Source organism: Myotis myotis, unplaced genomic scaffold (genome assembly GCF_014108235.1).
Source record: "Myotis myotis isolate mMyoMyo1 unplaced genomic scaffold, mMyoMyo1.p scaffold_m19_p_18, whole genome shotgun sequence".
Lineage (NCBI taxonomy): Eukaryota > Metazoa > Chordata > Mammalia > Chiroptera > Vespertilionidae > Myotis > Myotis myotis.
The window spans coordinates 42,217,142-42,220,953 of NW_023416322.1; positions in this window are offsets into that span (position 1 = coordinate 42,217,142).

The window sequence follows — 3,812 nt, forward strand, 5'->3', positions numbered from 1 at the left end:
TTTCTTCTCTTTCCGAACCGCCTGCCGGGCGAGAGGCTCATGGGATCTGCATGAGCCACGCGGTCAGCGCCGGTGACGCGCGTGTGCGTCCGTGGATGGATGCGTTGGATCCGGGGAAACGGGGCGGCGCCTGGGCAGAGGTGTCCGTGTGCGCGTGACCAGCTCCCGCGTCCTGCCCTCAGTGCTCTCCGAACTGGGGAGAGAAATAAGAGGGTGGCGCCTGGCCCCAAACCCGAGCCATGGAAAGTGCCCCGGGCGTTCGCACACACCAGCGCTCAGACCCGCCCAGGCCCCGTGGCGGCCCAGTCCCGGCTCAGCCCGACTCTCCAGCTCCGCCCGCTCCCACGTCCCGTCTCAGGCTCCCTCGCGGGTCTCTGGCCGCACTGATGGTCCTGCATCTGGGCTCCTCCGCCCTCACCCACATGAACGCATGCCCCGCCCCCAGAGCAGCTCGGGAGGTGGGAGCCGCCCGCACTGCCGGCCTGTCTCCCTCCCGCCAGCACCGCTCCACACGCACCTGGACGTGGTGTCCGCTACGAGCCCCTCCTTCCCCGGAGCCGAGTCTCTTCTGTTTTCCTTTCTAGTCTCATGCTCCATCATTCCCCCCCCACACACACACACACACACGTCCCACTGCTCACAGACACGCACCCAGGCCAGCACCCCTGCCCGGGGCCCCCCTGCCCGTGACCACGGCTGCGTCAGGGTGATGCTGGGATCGCTCACGTCTCCCTGAACGAGGCGGTAGACCGGCCAGCTCGAACGGTGGAGGGGTGATGGGGGATGGCAGCTCGGCAGACACGCTCCCCAGCTACAGGTGGGTCCCCTGAGGGTGTGGGACGGGCTGTTCACGGGCGGGAGGCCCCGGGTGCGCTCAGCGGCTGGGAGACGGGAGAGACGCCGGGCGGACGGCCATTGGAAGGTCAGTGCGTCGTGCATAAACCGGGCATTTCCGGGAAATCGGTCTGAGTTCTGACGTCCATGCTCCTGACTGCGCGATGAGCTGTCCGTCACGTGTCCTCGGGTCCATCTGGACGGAAGTCCTTTCCCGCTCAGAGGCCCACGCTGGTGAGAGAGGAGACGCGAGACCAGATGTGGCCCTGAGTGCTGAGCCCGCAGCCAGACCCCTGAGCTGAGGGGCTGGGGCCTCCCAGCTGCAGCCAGTGGGTCTGTGGCCGGAGGCCCAGGCAACAACCTGGACTGTGGATTGGGGCCTGCAGGTGGGGGTGGGGACCTGGCTGACCCCAGGGGGTGTCAGGGTGGAGCTGAATTGCAGGACAGGGCGGGTGCAGGACTGATGGTGCGAAAGCCCCGCAATTATAACCCCAGCTTATCTTTCTGAGCCCCCCGCACCCCCCTGCCGTGTCCCCGAGCGGTGTGGGCCGTCCTGGTACCAGGCTTGCTCTGCTGTGCATGGACCTGCTGCGTCGCCCCGAGTGCTGGTGGCCCCTGTGTTCTAAGACACGTGTCGGTCTGTGGCGCGTGGAAGTGCTTCTTAGGATTTGAAATCTGACACAGTGGTGTGTCCCGTCCATAATATTTCCATAATATGCATCACAAATTGATTTTTTAAAATTAAATTTAAAACACTGTGGCTGTGGGGATGGCGTCCGTTTTGGAGGCGTGGCAGTGAACGGGCTAAAAAGACGGCCTCTGAGCCCTGACTGGTTTGGCTCAGTGGATAGAGCGTCGGCCTGCGGACTGAAGGGTCCCAGGTTCGATTCCGGTTAAGGGCATGTACCTTGGTTGCGGGCACATCCCCAGTGGGGAGTGTGCAGGAGGCAGCTGATCGATGTTTCTCTCTCATCGATGTTTCTAACTCTCCCTCTCCCTTCCTCTCTGTAAAAAATCAATAAAATATATTAAAAAAAAAAAAAAAAGACGGCCTTTGAGCGGAAACGCCCTGCAGCGCCCACTGTGGAACCCGGGGAGCACGTGACCACGTGAAGGCCCCACGCATGCAATGTTCCACGTTACCCAGGGGTTAGATTGAGCGTCATCGCGATTTTTAGGAATAAGGTTATTTTTAAAAACCTTGAGAGCTGCAATATCTCGTTGCGTTGTGTGGCCGACCCCATGACCGGCGTCCTCGGGCCCACGGGGTCTGTCCCCGGAGGTGGTGGCGGCGTGAGCACCCGCTCCCCATGCCCACCAAGTGCAGCTGCTTCTCCGCCACCCGGGCCCCTGTGGACAGGAAGCCCATTCTCCTGCCTGAGAAGCTGTTCTGGGGGCGCATTCTGACTTACCGTCTGCAGAGCAGGCGAGGAGCGCCGGGGGGCAGCTACCCCCAAGTAGGTCATTGTCTGCAGGGAGGGAGCAGCTCCCATGGGTGGGCACAGGCGGGGAGCAGCTCCCATGGGTGGGCACAGGCGGGGAGCAGCTCCGATTGCCGGGATGAGAAATGGCCGGTGCCCGGGAGCCAGGCGGCCCTCCTCCGGCTCGCGGCCCACTTTCTCCTGGAGGTTTGGCTCCCGGCTCCTGGGTTGTCATCTCTGTAATGGGCTGTTTCTTGGGGAAGGTGGCATTTGTCAGGGTGGCGGGAGGGCCCTGGGAGGACGTGGAGCACATGGGACCTGGCTGGCTCGCCGCCCGAGCCGTCGCTGGGGAAATGATCTGGGTCTGAGGTCTGAGCTGGAACAGGCGTGTGTCATGGTCTGTGTGTGGCTGGCTGCTTGGGCGGCGGTTTCTCAGCTGTGCAACTCTGCATCTAAAATGGTGTTTCATGGCCTTAGCCGTTTGGCTCAGTGGATGGAGCGTCGGCCTGGGTTTGATTCTGGTCAAGGGCATGTACCTCGGTTGCAGTCTCCTCCCTGGCTCGGGCCCTGGTCAGGGATCGTGCAGGAGGCAACCAATCAATGTGTCTCTCCCACATCAATGTTTCTGTCTCTCCCTCGCTCTTCCACTCTCTCTAAAAATCAATGAAAAAATATCCTCGGGTGAGGAATAAAAAACACAACAAAAAACCCAGGGCGTCCGATCTCTCCATCCTGCCTCCCCAGCAGCTGCCCCCACCCCACCCCATCAGCTGGCTCAGGTGCACTTCCCTCCTCTGGTCTGCGTCTGGATTGGAGGGTTAAAGACCCCCGTCTTTGCGGGGGCTGGGGGGGGGGGCGCTAAAAGCATAAATGACAGTCTAGTGGCCCTCGCGCGGTGGTTCCCGGCCAGGCCGCTTGGCCTGGGGTGTTGCAGGCGCCAGGAGGTAGAGGCAGGGAGGCTGTCCACACCCTCAATGAACAAGACGCCACGGACCCACATGCCTGGCTGCCTGGCACCTTCCGGGGGGCTGTGCGCCAATTAATTCTCCACCAGGTGCAGGAGGGCTGCTGGCCGGCCACTCATTAGTGATGCGGGTGTCGCCCCCTCTGTGCCGCCTGCAGCCACAGCCCCCAGGACCTCTGGGCTCCCGTCCCAGCAGCTGCCAGGAAGGGGGGCACCAGTCTTCCTGGCTCCTGGGGAGGAAGCGTTACTTCCCGTGTGTCATGGCGCCTCCCACGGCCACATGGCGGCCACCTCAGTGGTCTGTCTTGTTTCCAATTTACCCAAACGCCTGAAGAGCGTGCGGGTGTGCAGACCGGGGCAGAGCCAAGGCCGGCTCCTCCCGCAGCTGGAACCGGGGCGGGAGGGCTCTGGTCCCGGGAGAGGAGGTAATTGACCTCCTGTTCCAGGTCAGAGCATCCATTTCTCCGCTGAGCAAACGCTCACTCCGGCAGTTCAGACCTTGGGAAGCCGGACCATTAACAGAGCACTTCCCTCCACCGCGTCCTGCTGAGCGTTGCAGGTGCGGCCCCTCTGCTCTCCCACGGGCAGAGTCG